Source organism: Opisthocomus hoazin, chromosome 30 (genome assembly GCF_030867145.1).
Source record: "Opisthocomus hoazin isolate bOpiHoa1 chromosome 30, bOpiHoa1.hap1, whole genome shotgun sequence".
NCBI classification, from domain to species: Eukaryota; Metazoa; Chordata; class Aves; order Opisthocomiformes; family Opisthocomidae; genus Opisthocomus; species Opisthocomus hoazin.
The window spans coordinates 4,499,561-4,519,446 of NC_134443.1; positions in this window are offsets into that span (position 1 = coordinate 4,499,561).

Here is a 19,886-nt window from a genome sequence, read left to right on the forward strand (position 1 = left end):
CTGCGAGCTATCTGCAGACGTTCGCATTTTGGGAGCAGGGCTGCTGGAGACGCCCTGCACAGAACCCCAGAGATATGTTTGAAGTTTGAGGTGGCAAGACAAGCAAGCAGCCCCAGTCTGTGTGCCTCTGTGCGAGCAGTGCCATGGGCAGATGAGGCTGAGCAACAGCTTTCCAGGCTAGCTCTTTCTGGCTGCGAGCTATCTGCAGACGTTCGCATTTTGGGAGCAGGGCTGCCGGAGACGCCCTGCACAGAACCCCAGAGATACGTTTGAAGTTTGAGGTGGCAAGACAAGCAAGCAGCCCCAGTCTGTGTGCCTCTGTGCGAGCAGTGCCATGGGCAGATGAGGCTGAGCAACAGCTTTCCAGGCTAGCTGTTTCTGGCTGCGAGCTATCTGCAGACGTTCGCATTTTGGGAGCAGGGCTGCCGGAGGCGCCCGGCACGGACCCCCAGACGTACGTTTGAAGTTTGAGGTGGCAAGACAAGCAAGCAGCCCCAGTCTGTGTGCCTCTGTGCGAGCAGTGCCATGGGCAGATGAGGCTGAGCAACAGCTTTCTAGGCTAGCTCTTTCTGGCTGCGAGCTATCTGCAGACGTTTGCATATTGGGAGCAGGGCTGCCGGAGACGCCCGGCACGGACCCCCAGAGGTACGTTTGAAGTTTGAGGTGGCAAGACAAGCAAGCAGCCCCAGCCTGTGTGCCTCTGTGCGAGCAGTGCCATGGGCAGATGAGGCTGAGCAACAGCTTTCCAGGCTAGCTCTTTCTGGCTGCGAACTATCTGCAGACGTTCGCATTTTGGGAGCAGGGCTGCTGGAGACGCCCGGCACGGACCCCCAGACATACGTTTGAAGTTTGAGGTGGCAAGACAAGCAAGCAGCCCCAGTCTGTGTGCCTCTGTGCGAGCAGTGCCATGGGCAGATGAGGCTGAGCAACAGCTTTCCAGGCTAGCTCTTTCTGGCTGCGTGCTATCTGCAGACGTTTGCATTTTGGGAGCAGGGCTGCCGGAGGCGCCCGGCACGGACCCCCAGAGGTACGTTTGAAGTTTGAGGTGGCAAGACAATCAAGCAGCCCCAGTCTGTGTGCCTCTGTGCGAGCAGTGCCATGGGCAGATGAGGCTGAGCAACAGCTTTCCAGGCTAGCTCTTTCTGGCTGCGAGCTATCTGCAGACGTTCGCATTTTGGGAGCAGGGCTGCTGGAGACGCCCGGCACGGACCCCCAGACGTACGTTTGAAGTTTGAGGTGGCAAGACAAGCAAGCAGCCCCAGTCTGTGTGCCTCTGTGCGAGCAGTGCCATGGGCAGAGGAGGCTGAGCAACTGCTTTCCAGGCTAGCTCTTTCTGTCTGCGAGCTATCTGCAGACGTTCGCATTTTGGGAGCAGAGCTGCTGGAGACGCCCGGCACGGACCCCCAGAGGTACGTTTGAAGTTTGAGGTGGCAAGACAAGCAAGCAGCCCCAGTCTGTGTGCCTCTGTGCGAGCAGTGCCTTGGGCAGATGAGGCTGAGCAACAGCTTTCCAGGCTAGCTCTTTCTGGCTGCGAGCTATCTGCAGACGTTCGCATTTTCGTAGCAGGGCTGAAGGAGTCGCCCGGCACGGACCCCCAGAAGTACGTTTGAAGTTTGAGGTGGCAAGACAAGCAAGCAGCCCCAGTCTGTGTGCCTCTGTGCGAGCAGTGCCATGGGCAGATGAGGCTGAGCAACAGCTTTCCAGGCTAGCTCTTTCTGGCTGCGAGCTATCTGCAGACGTTCGCATTTTGGGAGCAGGGCTGCCGGAGGTGCCCGGTGCAGAACCCCAGAGATACGTTTGAAGTTTGAGGTGGCAAGACAAGCAAGCAGCCCCAGTCTGTGTGCCTCTGTGCGAGCAGTGCCATGGGCAGATGAGGCTGAGCAACAGCTTTCCAGGCTAGCTCTTTGTGGGTGCGAGCTATCTGCAGACGTTCGCATTTTGGGAGCAGGGCTGCTGGAGACGCCCGGCACGGACCCCCAGACGTACGTTTGAAGTTTGAGGTGGCAAGACAAGCAAGCAGCCCCAGTCTGTGTGCCTCTGTGCGAGCAGTGCCATGGGCAGAGGAGGCTGAGCAACTGCTTTCCAGGCTAGCTCTTTCTGGCTGCGAGCTATCTGCAGACGTTCGCATTTTGGGAGCAGGGCTGCCGGAGGCGCCCGGTGCAGAACCCCAGAGATACGTTTGAAGTTTGAGGTGGCAAGACAAGCAAGCAGCCCCAGTCTGTGTGCCTCTGTGCGAGCAGTGCCATGGGCAGATGAGGCTGAGCAACAGCTTTCCAGGCTAGCTCTTTCTGGCTGCGAGCTATCTGCAGACGTTCGCATTTTGGGAGCAGGGCTGCTGGAGACGCCCTGCACAGAAACCCAGAGATACGTTTGAAGTTTGAGGTGGCAAGACAAGCAAGCAGCCCCAGTCTGTGTGCCTCTGTGCGAGCAGTGCCATGGGCAGATGAGGCTGAGCAACAGCTTTCCAGGCTAGCTCTTTCTGGCTGCGAGCTATCTGCAGACGTTCGCATTTTGGGAGCAGGGCTGCCGGAGACGCCCTGCACAGAACCCCAGAGATACGTTTGAAGTTTGAGGTGGCAAGACAAGCAAGCAGCCCCAGTCTGTGTGCCTCTGTGCGAGCAGTGCCATGGGCAGATGAGGCTGAGCAACAGCTTTCCAGGCTAGCTCTTTCTGGCTGCGAGCTATCTGCAGACGTTCGCATTTTAAGAGCAGGGCTGCCGGAGACGCCCGGCACGGACCCCCAGAGCTACGTTAGAAGTTTGAGGTGGCAAGACAAGCAAGCAGCCCCAGTCTGTGTGCCTCTGTGCGAGCAGTGCCATGGGCAGATGAGGCTGAGCAACAGCTTTCCAGGCTAGCTCTTTCTGGCTGCGAGCTATCTGCAGACGTTCGCATTTTGGGAGCAGGGGTGCCGGAGGCGCCCGGCACGGACCCCCAGAGGTACGTTTGAAGTTTGAGGTGGCAAGACAAGCAAGCAGCCCCAGTCTGTGTGCCTCTGTGCGAGCAGTGCCATGGGCAGATGAGGCTGAGCAACAGCTTTCCAGGCTAGCTCTTTGTGGGTGCGAGCTATCTGCAGACGTTCGCATTTTGGGAGCAGGGCTGCTGGAGACGCCCGGCACGGACCCCCAGACGTACGTTTGAAGTTTGAGGTGGCAAGACAAGCAAGCAGCCCCAGTCTGTGTGCCTCTGTGCGAGCAGTGCCATGGGCAGAGGAGGCTGAGCAACTGCTTTCCAGGCTAGCTCTTTCTGTCTGCGAGCTATCTGCAGACGTTCGCATTTTGGGAGCAGAGCTGCTGGAGACGCCGGGCACGGACCCCCAGAGGTACGTTTGAAGTTTGAGGTGGCAAGACAAGCAAGCAGCCCCAGTCTGTGTGCCTCTGTGCGAGCAGTGCCATGGGCAGATGAGGCTGAGCAACAGCTTTCCAGGCTAGCTCTTTCTGGCTGCGAGCTATCTGCAGACGTTCGCATTTTCGTAGCAGGGCTGAAGGAGTCGCCCGGCACGGACCCCCAGAAGTACGTTTGAAGTTTGAGGTGGCAAGACAAGCAAGCAGCCCCAGTCTCTGTGCCTCTGTGCGAGCAGTGCCATGGGCAGATGAGGCTGAGCAACAGCTTTCCAGGCTAGCTCTTTCTGTCTGCGAGTTATCTGCAGACGTTCGCATTTTGGGAGCAGGGCTGCTGGAGACGCCCGGCACAGAATCCCAGAGATACGTTTGAAGTTTGAGGTGGCAAGACAAGCAAGCAGCCCCAGTCTCTGTGCCTCTGTGCGAGCAGTGCCATGGGCAGATGAGGCTGAGCAACAGCTTTCCAGGCTAGCTCTTTCTGGCTGCGAGCTATCTGCAGACGTTCGCATTTTGGGAGCAGGGCTGCCGGAGACGCCCTGCACAGAATCCCAGAGATACGTTTGAAGTTTGAGGTGGCAAGACAAGCAACCAGCCCCAGTCTCTGTGCCTTTGTGCGAGCAGTGCCATGGGCAGATGAGGCTGAGCAACAGCTTTCCAGGCTAGCTCTTTCTGCCTGCGAGCTATCTGCAGACGTTCGCATTTTGGGAGCAGGGCTGCTGGAGACGCCCGGAACAGACCCCCAGAGGTACGTTTGAAGTTTGAGGTGGCAAGACAAGCAAGCAGCCCCAGTCTCTGTGCCTCTGTGCGAGCAGTGCCATGGGCAGATGATGCTGAGCAACAGCTGTCCAGGCTAGCTCTTTCTGGCTGCGAGCTATCTGCAGACGTTTGCATTTTGGGAGCAGGGCTGCCGGAGGCGCCCGGCACGGACCCCCAGAGGTACGTTTGAAGTTTGAGGTGGCAAGACAATCAAGGAGCCCCAGTCTGTGTGCCTCTGTGCGAGCAGTGCCATGGGCAGATGAGGCTGAGCAACAGCTTTCCAGGCTAGCTCTTTCTGGCTGCGAGCTATCTGCAGACGTTCGCATTTTGGGAGCAGGGCTGCTGGAGACGCCCGGCACGGACCCCCAGACGTACGTTTGAAGTTTGAGGTGGCAAGACAAGCAAGCAGCCCCAGTCTGTGTGCCTCTGTGTGAGCAGTGCCATGGGCAGATGAGGCTGAGCAACAGCTTTCCAGGCTAGCTCTTTCTGGCTGCGAGCTATCTGCAGACGTTCGCATTTTGGGAGCAGGGCTGCTGGAGACGCCCGGCACGGACCCCCAGACGTACGTTTGAAGTTTGAGGTGGCAAGACAAGCAAGCAGCCCCAGTCTGTGTGCCTCTGTGCGAGCAGTGCCATGGGCAGAGGAGGCTGAGCAACTGCTTTCCAGGCTAGCTCTTTCTGTCTGCGAGCTATCTGCAGACGTTCGCATTTTGGGAGCAGAGCTGCTGGAGACGCCCGGCACGGACCCCCAGAGGTACGTTTGAAGTTTGAGGTGGCAAGACAAGCAAGCAGCCCCAGTCTGTGTGCCTCTGTGCGAGCAGTGCCATGGGCAGATGAGGCTGAGCAACAGCTTTCCAGGTTAGCTCTTTCTGGCTGCGAGCTATCTGCAGACGTTCGCATTTTCGTAGCAGGGCTGAAGGAGTCGCCCGGCACGGACCCCCAGAAGTACGTTTGAAGTTTGAGGTGGCAAGACAAGCAAGCAGCCCCAGTCTGTGTGCCTCTGTGCGAGCAGTGCCATGGGCAGATGAGGCTGAGCAACAGCTTTCCAGGCTAGCTCTTTCTGGCTGCGAGCTATCTGCAGACGTTCGCATTTTGGGAGCAGGGCTGCCGGAGGCGCCCGGTGCAGAACCCCAGAGATACGTTTGAAGTTTGAGGTGGCAAGACAAGCAAGCAGCCCCAGTCTCTGTGCCTCTGTGCGAGCAGTGCCATGGGCAGATGAGGCTGAGCAACAGCTTTCCAGGCTAGCTCTTTCTGGCTGCGAGCTATCTGCACACGTTCGCATTTTGGGAGCAGGGCTGCTGGAGACGCCCTGCACAGAACCCCAGAGATACGTTTGAAGTTTGAGGTGGCAAGACAAGCAAGCAGCCCCAGTCTGTGTGCCTCTGTGCGAGCAGTGCCATGGGCAGATGAGGCTGAGCAACAGCTTTCCAGGCTAGCTCTTTCTGGCTGCGAGCTATCTGCAGACGTTCGCATTTTGGGAGCAGGGCTGCCGGAGACGCCCTGCACAGAACCCCAGAGATACGTTTGCAGTTTGAGGTGGCAAGACAAGCAAGCAGCCCCAGTCTGTGTGCCTCTGTGCGAGCAGTGCCATGGGCAGATGAGGCTGAGCAACAGCTTTCCAGGCTAGCTCTTTCTGGCTGCGAGCTATCTGCAGACTTTTGCATTTTGGGAGCAGGGCTGCCGGAGACGCCCGGCACGGACCCCCAGAGGTAAGTTTGAAGTTTGAGGTGGCAAGACAAGCAAGCAGCCCCAGTCTGTGTGCCTCTGTGCGAGCAGTGCCATGGGCAGATGAGGCTGAGCAACAGCTTTCCAGGCTAGCTCTTTCTGGCTGCGAGCTATCTGCAGACGTTTGCATATTGGGAGCAGGGCTGCCGGAGACGCCCGGCACGGACCCCCCGAGGTAAGTTTGAAGTTTGAGGTGGCAAGACAAGCAAGCAGCCCCAGTCTGTGTGCCTCTGTGCGAGCAGTGCCATGGGCAGATGAGGCTGAGCAACAGCTTTCCAGGCTAGCTCTTTCTGGGTGCGAGTTATCTGCAGACGTTCGCATTTTGGGAGCAGGGCTGCTGGAGACGCCCGGCACGGACCCCCAGACGTACGTTTGAAGTTTGAGGTGGCAAGACAAGCAAGCAGCCCCAGTCTGTGTGCCTCTGTGCGAGCAGTGCCATGGGCAGATGAGGCTGAGCAACAGCTTTCCAGGCTAGCTCTTTCTGTCTGCGAGCTATCTGCAGACGTTCGCATTTTCGTAGCAGGGCTGAAGGAGTCGCCCGGCACGGACCCCCAGAAGTACGTTTGAAGTTTGAGGTGGCAAGACAAGCAAGCAGCCCCAGTCTGTGTGCCTCTGTGCGAGCAGTGCCATGGGCAGATGAGGCTGAGCAACAGCTTTCCAGGCTAGCTCTTTCTGGCTGCGAGCTATCTGCAGACGTTCGCATTTTGGGAGCAGGGCTGCCGGAGGCGCCCGGTGCAGAACCCCAGAGATACGTTTGAAGTTTGAGGTGGCAAGACAAGCAAGCAGCCCCAGTCTGTGTGCCTCTGTGCGAGCAGTGCCATGGGCAGATGAGGCTGAGCAACAGCTTTCCAGGCTAGCTCTTTCTGGCTGCGAGCTATCTGCAGACGTTCGCATTTTGGGAGCAGGGCTGCTGGAGACGCCCTGCACAGAACCCCAGAGATACGTTTGAAGTTTGAGGTGGCAAGACAAGCAAGCAGCCCCAGTCTGTGTGCCTCTGTGCGAGCAGTGCCATGGGCAGATGAGGCTGAGCAACAGCTTTCCAGGCTAGCTCTTTCTGGCTGCGAGCTATCTGCAGACGTTCGCATTTTGGGAGCAGGGCTGCCGGAGACGCCCTGCACAGAACCCCAGAGATACGTTTGCAGTTTGAGGTGGCAAGACAAGCAAGCAGCCCCAGTCTGTGTGCCTCTGTGCGAGCAGTGCCATGGGCAGATGAGGCTGAGCAACAGCTTTCCAGGCTAGCTCTTTCTGGCTGCGAGCTATCTGCAGACGTTTGCATTTTGGGAGCAGGGCTGCCGGAGGCACCCGTCACGGACCCCCAGAGGTACGTTTGAAGTTTGAGGTGGCAAGACAAGCAAGCAGCCCCAGTCTGTGTGCCTCTGTGCGAGCAGTGCCATGGGCAGATGAGGCTGAGCAACAGCTTTCCAGGCTAGCTCTTTCTGGCTGCGAGCTATCTGCAGACGTTTGCATATTGGGAGCAGGGCTGCCGGAGACGCCCGGCACGGACCCCCAGAGGTAAGTTTGAAGTTTGAGGTGGCAAGACAAGCAAGCAGCCCCAGTCTGTGTGCCTCTGTGCGAGCAGTGCCATGGGCAGATGAGGCTGAGCAACAGCTTTCCAGGCTAGCTCTTTCCGGCTGCAAGCTATCTGCAGACGTTCGCATTTTGGGAGCAGGGCTGCTGGAGACGCCCGGCACGGACCCCCAGACATACGTTTGAAGTTTGAGGTGGCAAGACAAGCAAGCAGCCCCAGTCTGTGTGCCTCTGTGCGAGCAGTGCCATGGGCAGATGAGGCTGAGCAACAGTTTTCCAGGCTAGCTCTTTCTGGCTGCGAGCTATCTGCAGACGTTTGCATTTTGGGAGCAGGGCTGCCGGAGGCGCCCGGCACGGACCCCCAGAGGTACGTTTGAAGTTTGAGGTGGCAAGACAATCAAGCAGCCCCAGTCTGTGTGCCTCTGTGCGAGCAGTGCCATGGGCAGATGAGGCTGAGCAACAGCTTTCCAGGCTAGCTCTTTCTGGCTGCGAGTTATCTGCAGACGTTCGCATTTTGGGAGCAGGGCTGCTGGAGACGCCCGGCACGGACCCCCAGACGTACGTTTGAAGTTTGAGGTGGCAAGACAAGCAAGCAGCCCCAGTCTGTGTGCCTCTGTGCGAGCAGTGCCATGGGCAGATGAGGCTGAGCAACAGCTTTCCAGGCTAGCTCTTTCTGTCTGCGAGCTATCTGCAGACGTTCGCATTTTCGTAGCAGGGCTGAAGGAGTCGCCTGGCACGGACCCCCAGAAGTACGTTTGAAGTTTGAGGTGGCAAGACAAGCAAGCAGCCCCAGTCTCTGTGCCTCTGTGCGAGCAGTGCCATGGGCAGATGAGGCTGAGCAACAGCTTTCCAGGCTAGCTCTTTCTGGCTGCGAGCTATCTGCAGACGTTCGCATTTTCGTAGCAGGGCTGAAGGAGTCGCCCGGCACGGACCCCCAGAAGTACGTTTGAAGTTTGAGGTGGCAAGACAAGCAAGCAGCCCCAGTCTCTGTGCCTCTGTGCGAGCAGTGCCATGGGCAGATGAGGCTGAGCAACAGCTTTCCAGGCTAGCTCTTTCTGGCTGCGAGCTATCTGCAGACGTTCGCATTTTGGGAGCAGGGCTGCTGGAGGCGCCCGGTGCAGAACCCCAGAGATATGTTTGAAGTTTGAGGTGGCAAGACAAGCAAGCAGCCCCAGTCTCTGTGCCTCTGTGCGAGCAGTGCCATGGGCAGATGAGGCTGAGCAACAGCTTTCCAGGCTAGCTCTTTCTGGCTGCGAGCTATCTGCAGACGTTCGCATTTTGGGAGCAGGGCTGCTGGAGACGCCCGGCACAGAATCCCAGAGATACGTTTGAAGTTTGAGGTGGCAAGACAAGCAAGCAGCCCCAGTCTCTGTGCCTCTGTGCGAGCAGTGCCATGGGCAGATGAGGCTGAGCAACAGCTTTCCAGGCTAGCTCTTTCTGGCTGCGAGCTATCTGCAGACGTTCGCATTTTGGGAGCAGGGCTGTCGGAGTAGCCCGGCACAGAATCCCAGAGATACGTTTGAAGTTTGAGGTGGCAAGACAAGCAACCAGCCCCAGTCTCTGTGCCTTTGTGCGAGCAGTGCCATGGGCAGATGAGGCTGAGCAACAGCTTTCCAGGCTAGCTCTTTCTGGCTGCGAGCTATCTGCAGACGTTCGCATTTTGGGAGCAGGGCTGCTGGAGACGCCCGGCACGGACCCCCAGAGGTACGTTTGAAGTTTGAGGTGGCAAGACAAGCAAGCAGCCCCAGTCTGTGTGCCTCTGTGCGAGCAGTGCCATGGGCAGATGATGCTGAGCAACAGCTGTCCAGGCTAGCTCTTTCTGGCTGCGAGCTATCTGCAGACGTTCGCATTTTGGGAGCAGGGCTGCTGGAGACGCCCGGCACGGACCCCCAGAGGTAAGTTTGAAGTTTGAGGTGGCAAGACAAGCAAGCAGCCCCAGTCTGTGTGCCTCTGTGCGAGCAGTGCCATGGGCAGATGAGGCTGAGCAACAGCTTTCCAGGCTAGCTCTTTCTGGCTGCGAGCTATCTGCAGACGTTTGCATTTTGGGAGCAGGGCTGCCGGAGGCGCCCGGCACGGACCCCCAGAGGTACGTTTGAAGTTTGAGGTGGCAAGACAATCAAGGAGCCCCAGTCTGTGTGCCTCTGTGCGAGCAGTGCCATGGGCAGATGAGGCTGAGCAACAGCTTTCCAGGCTAGCTCTTTCTGGCTGCGAGCTATCTGCAGACGTTCGCATTTTGGGAGCAGGGCTGCTGGAGACGCCCGGCACGGACCCCCAGACGAACGTTTGAAGTTTGAGGTGGCAAGACAAGCAAGCAGCCCCAGTCTGTGTGCCTCTGTGCGAGCAGTGCCATGGGCAGATGAGGCTGAGCAACAGCTTTCCAGGCTAGCTCTTTCTGGCTGCGAGCTATCTGCAGACGTTCGCATTTTGGGAGCAGGGCTGCTGGAGACGCCCGGCACGGACCCCCAGACGTACGTTTGAAGTTTGAGGTGGCAAGACAAGCAAGCAGCCCCAGTCTGTGTGCCTCTGTGCGAGCAGTGCCATGGGCAGAGGAGGCTGAGCAACTGCTTTCCAGGCTAGCTCTTTCTGTCTGCGAGCTATCTGCAGACGTTCGCATTTTGGGAGCAGAGCTGCTGGAGACGCCCGGCACGGACCCCCAGAGGTACGTTTGAAGTTTGAGGTGGCAAGACAAGCAAGCAGCCCCAGTCTGTGTGCCTCTGTGCGAGCAGTGCCATGGGCAGATGAGGCTGAGCAACAGCTTTCCAGGTTAGCTCTTTCTGGCTGCGAGCTATCTGCAGACGTTCGCATTTTCGTAGCAGGGCTGAAGGAGTCGCCCGGCACGGACCCCCAGAAGTACGTTTGAAGTTTGAGGTGGCAAGACAAGCAAGCAGCCCCAGTCTGTGTGCCTCTGTGCGAGCAGTGCCATGGGCAGATGAGGCTGAGCAACAGCTTTCCAGGCTAGCTCTTTCTGGCTGCGAGCTATCTGCAGACGTTCGCATTTTGGGAGCAGGGCTGCCGGAGGCGCCCGGTGCAGAACCCCAGAGATACGTTTGAAGTTTGAGGTGGCAAGACAAGCAAGCAGCCCCAGTCTCTGTGCCTCTGTGCGAGCAGTGCCATGGGCAGATGAGGCTGAGCAACAGCTTTCCAGGCTAGCTCTTTCTGGCTGCGAGCTATCTGCAGACGTTCGCATTTTGGGAGCAGGGCTGCCGGAGACGCCCTGCACAGAACCCCAGAGATACGTTTGCAGTTTGAGGTGGCAAGACAAGCAAGCAGCCCCAGTCTGTGTGCCTCTGTGCGAGCAGTGCCATGGGCAGATGAGGCTGAGCAACAGCTTTCCAGGCTAGCTCTTTCTGGCTGCGAGCTATCTGCAGACGTTTGCATTTTGGGAGCAGGGCTGCCGGAGGCACCCGTCACGGACCCCCAGAGGTACGTTTGAAGTTTGAGGTGGCAAGACAAGCAAGCAGCCCCAGTCTGTGTGCCTCTGTGCGAGCAGTGCCATGGGCAGATGAGGCTGAGCAACAGCTTTCCAGGCTAGCTCTTTCTGGCTGCGAGCTATCTGCAGACGTTTGCATATTGGGAGCAGGGCTGCCGGAGACGCCCGGCACGGACCCCCAGAGGTAAGTTTGAAGTTTGAGGTGGCAAGACAAGCAAGCAGCCCCAGTCTGTGTGCCTCTGTGCGAGCAGTGCCATGGGCAGATGAGGCTGAGCAACAGCTTTCCAGGCTAGCTCTTTCCGGCTGCAAGCTATCTGCAGACGTTCGCATTTTGGGAGCAGGGCTGCTGGAGACGCCCGGCACGGACCCCCAGACATACGTTTGAAGTTTGAGGTGGCAAGACAAGCAAGCAGCCCCAGTCTGTGTGCCTCTGTGCGAGCAGTGCCATGGGCAGATGAGGCTGAGCAACAGTTTTCCAGGCTAGCTCTTTCTGGCTGCGAGCTATCTGCAGACGTTTGCATTTTGGGAGCAGGGCTGCCGGAGGCGCCCGGCACGGACCCCCAGAGGTACGTTTGAAGTTTGAGGTGGCAAGACAATCAAGCAGCCCCAGTCTGTGTGCCTCTGTGCGAGCAGTGCCATGGGCAGATGAGGCTGAGCAACAGCTTTCCAGGCTAGCTCTTTCTGGCTGCGAGTTATCTGCAGACGTTCGCATTTTGGGAGCAGGGCTGCTGGAGACGCCCGGCACGGACCCCCAGACGTACGTTTGAAGTTTGAGGTGGCAAGACAAGCAAGCAGCCCCAGTCTGTGTGCCTCTGTGCGAGCAGTGCCATGGGCAGATGAGGCTGAGCAACAGCTTTCCAGGCTAGCTCTTTCTGTCTGCGAGCTATCTGCAGACGTTCGCATTTTCGTAGCAGGGCTGAAGGAGTCGCCTGGCACGGACCCCCAGAAGTACGTTTGAAGTTTGAGGTGGCAAGACAAGCAAGCAGCCCCAGTCTCTGTGCCTCTGTGCGAGCAGTGCCATGGGCAGATGAGGCTGAGCAACAGCTTTCCAGGCTAGCTCTTTCTGGCTGCGAGCTATCTGCAGACGTTCGCATTTTGGGAGCAGGGCTGCCGGAGGCGCCCGGTGCAGAACCCTAGAGATATGTTTGAAGTTTGAGGTGGCAAGACAAGCAAGCAGCCCCAGTCTCTGTGCCTCTGTGCGAGCAGTGCCATGGGCAGATGAGGCTGAGCAACAGCTTTCCAGGCTAGCTCTTTCTGGCTGCGAGCTATCTGCAGACGTTCGCATTTTGGGAGCAGGGCTGCCGGAGAAGCCTGGCACAGAATCCCAGAGATACGTTTGAAGTTTGAGGTGGCAAGACAAGCAAGCAGCCCCAGTCTCCGTGCCTTTGTGCGAGCAGTGCCATGGGCAGATGAGGCTGAGCAACAGCTTTCCAGGCTAGCTCTTTCTGCCTGCGAGCTATCTGCAGACGTTCGCATTTTGGGAGCAGGGCTGCTGGAGACGCCCGGCACGGACCCCCAGACGTACGTTTGAAGTTTGAGGTGGCAAGACAAGCAAGCAGCCCCAGTCTGTGTGCCTCTGTGCGAGCAGTGCCATGGGCAGATGATGCTGAGCAACAGCTTTCCAGGCTAGCTCTTTCTGGCTGCGAGCTATCTGCAGACGTTCGCATTTTGGGAGCAGGGCTGCTGGAGACGCCCTGCACAGAACCCCAGAGATACGTTTGAAGTTTGAGGTGGCAAGACAAGCAAGCAGCCCCAGTCTGTGTGCCTCTGTGCGAGCAGTGCCATGGGCAGATGAGGCTGAGCAACAGCTTTCCAGGCTAGCTCTTTCTGGCTGCGAGCTATCTGCAGACGTTCGCATTTTGGGAGCAGGGCTGCTGGAGACGCCCGGCACGGACCCCCAGAGGTACGTTTGAAGTTTGAGGTGGCAAGACAAGCAAGCAGCCCCAGTCTGTGTGCCTCTGTGCGAGCAGTGCCATGGGCAGAGGAGGCTGAGCAACTGCTTTCCAGGTTAGCTCTTTCTGTCTGCGAGCTATCTGCAGACGTTCGCATTTTGGGAGCAGAGCTGCTGGAGACGCCGGGCACGGACCCCCAGAGGTACGTTTGAAGTTTGAGGTGGCAAGACAAGCAAGCAGCCCCAGTCTGTGTGCCTCTGTGCGAGCAGTGCCATGGGCAGATGAGGCTGAGCAACAGCTTTCCAGGCTAGCTCTTTCTGGCTGCGAGCTATCTGCAGACGTTCGCGTTTTCGTAGCAGGGCTGAAGGAGTCGCCCGGCACGGACCCCCAGAAGTACGTTTGAAGTTTGAGGTGGCAAGACAAGCAAGCAGCCCCAGTCTGTGTGCCTCTGTGCGAGCAGTGCCATGGGCAGATGAGGCTGAGCAACAGCTTTCCAGGCTAGCTCTTTCTGGCTGCGAGCTATCTGCAGACGTTCGCATTTTGGGAGCAGGGCTGCCGGAGGCGCCCGGCACGGACACCCAGAGCTACGTTTGAAGTTTGAGGTGGCAAGACAAGCAAGCAGCCCCAGTCTGTGTGCCTCTGTGCGAGCAGTGCCATGGGCAGATGAGGCTGAGCAACAGCTTTCCAGGCTAGCTCTTTCTGGCTGCGAGCTATCTGCAGACGTTCGCATTTTGGGAGCAGGGCTGCTGGAGACGCCCTGCACGGACCCCAGAGGTACGTTTGAAGTTTGAGGTGGCAAAACAAGTAAGCAGCCCCAGTCTGTGTGCCTCTGTGCGAGCAGTGCCATGGGCAGAGGAGGCTGAGCAACTGCTTTCCAGGTTAGCTCTTTCTGGCTGCGAGCTATCTGCAGACGTTCGCATTTTGGGAGCAGAGCTGCTAGAGACGCCCGGCACGGACCCCCAGAGGTAAGTTTGAAGTTTGAGGTGGCAAGACAAGCAAGCAGCCCCAGTCTCTGTGCCTCTGTTCGAGCAGTGCCATGGGCAGATGAGGCTGAGCAACAGCTTTCCAGGCTAGCTCTTTCTGGCTGCGAGCTATCTGCAGACGTTCGCATTTTCGTAGCAGGGCTGAAGGAGTCGCCCGGCACGGACCCCCAGAAGTACGTTTGAAGTTTGAGGTGGCAAGACAAGCAAGCAGCCCCAGTCTCTGTGCCTCTGTGCGAGCAGTGCCATGGGCAGATGAGGCTGAGCAACAGCTTTCCAGGCTAGCTGTTTCTGGCTGCGAGCTATCTGCAGACGTTCGCATTTTGGGAGCAGGGCTGCTGGAGACGCCGGGCACGGACCCCCAGACGTACGTTTGAAGTTTGAGGTGGCAAAACAAGCAAGCAGCCCCAGTCTGTGTGCCTCTGTGCGAGCAGTGCCATGGGCAGAGGAGGCTGAGCAACTGCTTTCAAGGTTAGCTCTTTCTGGCTGCGAGCTATCTGCAGACGTTCGCATTTTCGTAGCAGAGCTGCTAGAGACGCCCGGCACGGACCCGCAGAGGTAAGTTTGAAGTTTGAGGTGGCAAGACAAGCAAGCAGCCCCAGTCTGTGTGCCTCTGTGCGAGCAGTGCCATGGGCAGATGAGGCTGAGCAACAGCTTTCCAGGCTAGCTCTTTCTGGCTGCGAGCTATCTGCAGACGTTCGCATTTTGGTAGCAGGGCTGAAGGAGTCGCCCGGCACGGACCCCCAGAAGTACGTTTGAAGTTTGAGGTGGCAAGACAAGCAAGCAGCCCCAGTCTGTGTGCCTCTGTGCGAGCAGTGCCATGGGCAGATGAGGCTGAGCAACAGCTTTCCAGGCTAGCTCTTTCTGGCTGCGAGCTATCTGCAGACGTTCGCATTTTGGGAGCAGGGCTGCCGGAGGCGCCCGGTGCAGAACCCCAGAGATACGTTTGAAGTTTGAGGTGGCAAGACAAGCAAGCAGCCCCAGTCTGTGTGCCTCTGTGCGAGCAGTGCCATGGGCAGATGAGGCTGAGCAACAGCTTTCCAGGCTAGCTCTTTCTGGCTGCGAGCTATCTGCAGACTTTCGCATTTTGGGAGCAGGGCTGCTGGAGACGCCCTGCACAGAATCCCAGAGATACGTTTGAAGTTTGAGGTGGCAACACAAGCAAGCAGCCCCAGTCTGTGTGCCTCTGTGCGAGCAGTGCCATGGGCAGATGAGGCTGAGCAACAGCTTTCCAGGCTAGCTCTTTCTGGCTGCGAGCTATCTGCAGACGTTTGCATTTTGGGAGCAGGGCTGCCGGAGGCGCCCGGCACGGACCCCCAGAGGTACGTTTGAAGTTTGAGGTGGCAAGACAAGCAAGCAGCCCCAGTCTGTGTGCCTCTGTGCGAGCAGTGCCATGGGCAGATGAGGCTGAGCAACAGCTTTCCAGGCTAGCTCTTTCTGGCTGCGAGCTATCTGCACACGTTCGCATTTTCGTAGCAGGGCTGAAGGAGTCGCCCGGCACGGACCCCCAGAAGTACGTTTGAAGTTTGAGGTGGCAAGACAAGCAAGCAGCCCCAGTCTCTGTGCCTCTGTGCGAGCAGTGCCATGGGCAGATGAGGCTGAGCAACAGCTTTCCAGGCTAGCTGTTTCTGGCTGCGAGCTATCTGCAGACGTTCGCATTTTGGGAGCAGGGCTGCTGGAGACGCCGGGCACGGACCCCCAGACATACGTTTGAAGTTTGAGGTGGCAAAACAAGCAAGCAGCCCCAGTCTGTGTGCCTCTGTGCGAGCAGTGCCATGGGCAGAGGAGGCTGAGCAACAGCTTTCCAGGCTAGCTCTTTCTGGCTGCGAGCTATCTGCAGACGTTCGCATTTTGGGAGCAGAGCTGCTAGAGACGCCCGGCACGGACCCGCAGAGGTAAGTTTGAAGTTTGAGGTGGCAAGACAAGCAAGCAGCCCCAGTCTGTGTGCCTCTGTGCGAGCAGTGCCATGGGCAGATGAGGCTGAGCAACAGCTTTCCAGGCTAGCTTTTTCTGGCTGCGAGCTATCTGCAGACGTTCGCAGTTTCGTAGCAGGGCTGAAGGAGTCGCCCGGCACGGACCCCCAGAAGTACGTTTGAAGTTTGAGGTGGCAAGACAAGCAAGCAGCCCCAGTCTGTGTGCCTCTGTGCGAGCAGTGCCATGGGCAGATGAGGCTGAGCAACAGCTTTCCAGGCTAGCTCTTTCTGGCTGCGAGCTATCTGCAGACGTTCGCATATTGGGAGCAGGGCTGCCGGAGGCGCCCGGTGCAGAACCCCAGAGGTAAGTTTGAAGTTTGAGGTGGCAAGACAAGCAAGCAGCCCCAGTCTGTGTGCCTCTGTGCGAGCAGTGCCATGGGCAGATGAGGCTGAGCAACAGCTTTCCAGGCTAGCTCTTTCCGGCTGCGAGCTATCTGCAGACGTTCGCATTTTGGGAGCAGGGCTGCTGGAGACGCCCGGCACGGACCCCCAGACGTATGTTTGAAGTTTGAGGTGGCAAGACAAGCAAGCAGCCCCAGTCTGTGTGCCTCTGTGCGAGCAGTGCCATGGGCAGATGAGGCTGAGCAACAGCTTTCCAGGCTAGCTCTTTCTGGCTGCGAGCTATCTGCAGACGTTTGCATTTTGGGAGCAGGGCTGCCGGAGGCGCCCGGCACGGACCCCCAGAGGTACGTTTGAAGTTTGAGGTGGCAAGACAAGCAAGCAGCCCCAGTCTGTGTGCCTCTGTGCGAGCAGTGCCATGGGCAGATGAGGCTGAGCAACAGCTTTCCAGGCTAGCTGTTTCTGGCTGCGAGCTATCTGCAGACGTTAACATTTTGGGAGCAGGGCTGCCGGATGTGCCCGGCACGGACCCTCAGAGGTACGTTTGAAGTTTGAGGTGGCAAAACAAGCAAGCAGCCCCAGTCTGTGTGCCTCTGTGCGAGCAGTGCCATGGGCAGAGGAGGCTGAGCAACTGCTTTCCAGGTTAGCTCTTTCTGGCTGCGAGCTATCTGCAGACGTTCGCATTTTGGGAGCAGAGCTGCTAGAGACGCCCGGCACGGACCCCCAGAGGTAAGTTTGAAGTTTGAGGTGGCAAGACAAGCAAGCAGCCCCAGTCTGTGTGCCTCTGTGCGAGCAGTGCCATGGGCAGATGAGGCTGAGCAACAGCTTTCCAGGCTAGCTCTTTCTGGCTGCGAGCTATCTGCAGACGTTCGCATTTTCGTAGCAGGGCTGAAGGAGTCGCCCGGCACGGACCCCCAGAAGTACGTTTGAAGTTTGAGGTGGCAAGACAAGCAAGCAGCCCCAGTCTGTGTGCCTCTGTGCGAGCAGTGCCATGGGCAGATGAGGCTGAGCAACAGCTTTCCAGGCTAGCTCTTTCTGGCTGCGAGCTATCTGCAGACGTTAGCATTTTGGGAGCAGGGCTGCCGGAGACGCCCTGCACAGAATCCCAGAGATACGTTTGAAGTTTGAGGTGGCAACACAAGCAAGCAGCCCCAGTCTCTGTGCCTCTGTGCGAGCAGTGCCATGGGCAGATGAGGCTGAGCAACAGCTTTCCAGGCTAGCTCTTTCTGTCTGCGAGCTATCTGCAGACGTTCGCATTTTGGGAGCAGGGCTGCTGGAGACGCCCGGCACGGACCCCCAGACGTACGTTTGAAGTTTGAGGTGGCAAGACAAGCAAGCAGCCCCAGTCTGTGTGCCTCTGTGCGAGCAGTGCCATGGGCAGATGAGGCTGAGCAACAGCTTTCCAGGCTAGCTCTTTCTGGCTGCGAGCTATCTGCAGACGTTCGCATTTTGGGAGCAGGGCTGCTGGAGACGCCCTGCACAGAACCCCAGAGATACGTTTGAAGTTTGAGGTGGCAAGACAAGCAAGCAGCCCCAGTCTCTGTGCCTCTGTGCGAGCAGTGCCATGGGCAGATGAGGCTGAGCAACAGCTTTCCAGGCTAGCTCTTTCTGGCTGCGAGCTATCTGCAGACGTTCGCATTTTGGGAGCAGGGCTGCTGGAGACGCCCGGCACGGACCCCCAGAGGTACGTTTGAAGTTTGAGGTGGCAAGACAAGCAAGCAGCCCCAGTCTCTGTGCCTCTGTGCGAGCAGTGCCATGGGCAGATGAGGCTGAGCAACAGCTTTCCAGGCTAGCTCTTTCTGGCTGCGAGCTATCTGCAGACGTTCGCATTTTGGGAGCAGGGCTGCTGGAGACGCCCGGCACGGAGCCCCAGACGTACGTTTGAAGTTTGAGGTGGCAAGACAAGCAAGCAGCCCCAGTCTGTGTGCCTCTGTGCGAGCAGTGCCATGGGCAGATGAGGCTGAGCAACAGCTTTCCAGGCTAGCTCTTTCTGGCTGTGAGCTATCTGCAGACGTTCGCATTTTGGGAGCAGGGCTGCCGGAGGCGCCGGGCACGGACCCCCAGAGCTACGTTTGAAGTTTGAGGTGGCAAGACAATCAAGCAGCCCCAGTCTGTGTGCCTCTGTGCGAGCAGTGCCATGGGCAGATGAGGCTGAGCAACAGCTTTCCAGGCTAGCTCTTTCTGGCTGTGAGCTATCTGCAGACGTTTGCATTTTGGGAGCAGGGCTTCCGGAGGCGCCCGGCACGGACCCCCAGAGGTACGTTTGAAGTTTGAGGTGGCAAGACAAGCAAGCAGCCCCAGTCCGTGTGCCTCTGTGCGAGCAGTGCCATGGGCAGATGAGGCTGAGCAACAGCTTTCCAGGCTAGCTCTTTCTGGCTGCGAGCTATCGGCAGACGTTCGCATTTTCGTAGCAGGGCTGAAGGAGTCGCCCGGCACGGACCCCCAGAAGTACGTTTGAAGTTTGAGGTGGCAAGACAAGCAAGCAGCCCCAGTCTCTGTGCCTCTGTGCAAGCAGTGCCATGGGCAGATGAGGCTGAGCAACAGCTTTCCAGGCTAGCTCTTTCTGGCTGCGAGCTATCTGCAGACGTTTGCATTTTGGGAGCAGGGCTGCCGGACGCGCCCGGTGCAGAACCCCAGAGATACGTTTGAAGTTTGAGGTGGCAAGACAAGCAAGCAGCCCCAGTCTGTGTGCCTCTGTGCGAGCAGTGCCATGGGCAGATGAGGCTGAGCAACAGCTTTCCAGGCTAGCTCTTTCTGGCTGCGAGCTATCTGCAGACGTTCGCATTTTGGGAGCAGGGCTGCTGGAGACGCCCTGCACAGAACCCCAGAGATACGTTTGAAGTTTGAGGTGGCAAGACAATCAAGCAGCCCCAGTCTCTGTGCCTCTGTGCGAGCAGTGCCATGGGCAGATGAGGCTGAGCAACAGCTTTCCAGGCTAGCTGTTTCTGGCTGCGAGCTATCTGCAGACGTTCGCATTTTGGGAGCAGGGCTGCCGGAGACGCCCTGCACAGAACCCCAGAGATACGTTTGAAGTTTGAGGTGGCAAGACAAGCAAGCAGCCCCAGTCTGTGTGCCTCTGTGCGAGCAGTGCCATGGGCAGATGAGGCTGAGCAACAGCTTTCCAGGCTAGCTCTTTCTGGCTGCGAGCTATCTGCAGACGTTCGCATTTTGGGAGCAGGGCTGCCGGAGGCGCCCGGCACGGACCCCCAGAGGTACGTTTGAAGTTTGAGGTGGCAAGACAAGCAAGCAGCCCCAGTCTCTGTGCCTCTGTGCGAGCAGTGCCATGGGCAGATGAGGCTGAGCAACAGCTTTCCAGGCTAGCTCTTTCTGGCTGCGAGCTATCTGCAGACGTTTGCATATTGGGAGCAGGGCTGCCGGAGACGCCCGGCACGGACCCCCAGAGGTAAGTTTGAAATTTGAGGTGGCAAGACAAGCAAGCAGCCCCAGTCTCTGTGCCTCTGTGCGAGCAGTGCCATGGGCAGAGGAGGCTGAGCAACTGCTTTCCAGGCTAGCTCTTTCTGTCTGCGAGCTATCTGCAGACGTTCGCATTTTGGGAGCAGAGCTGCTGGAGACGCCCGGCACGGACACCCAGACGTACGTTTGAAGTTTGAGGTGGCAAGACAAGCAAGCAGCCCCAGTCTCTGTGCCTCTGTGCGAGCAGTGCCATGGGCAGATGAGGCTGAGCAACAGCTTTCCAGGCTAGCTGTTTCTGGCTGCGAGCTATCTGCAGACGTTCGCATTTTCGTAGCAGGGCTGCCGGAGACGCCCGGCACAGAATCCCAGAGATACGTTTGAAGTTTGAGGTGGCAAGACAAGCAAGCAGCCCCAGTCTCTGTGCCTCTGTGCAAGCAGTGCCATGGGCAGATGAGGCTGAGCAACAGCTTTCCAGGCTAGCTCTTTCTGGCTGCGAGCTATCTGCAGACGTTC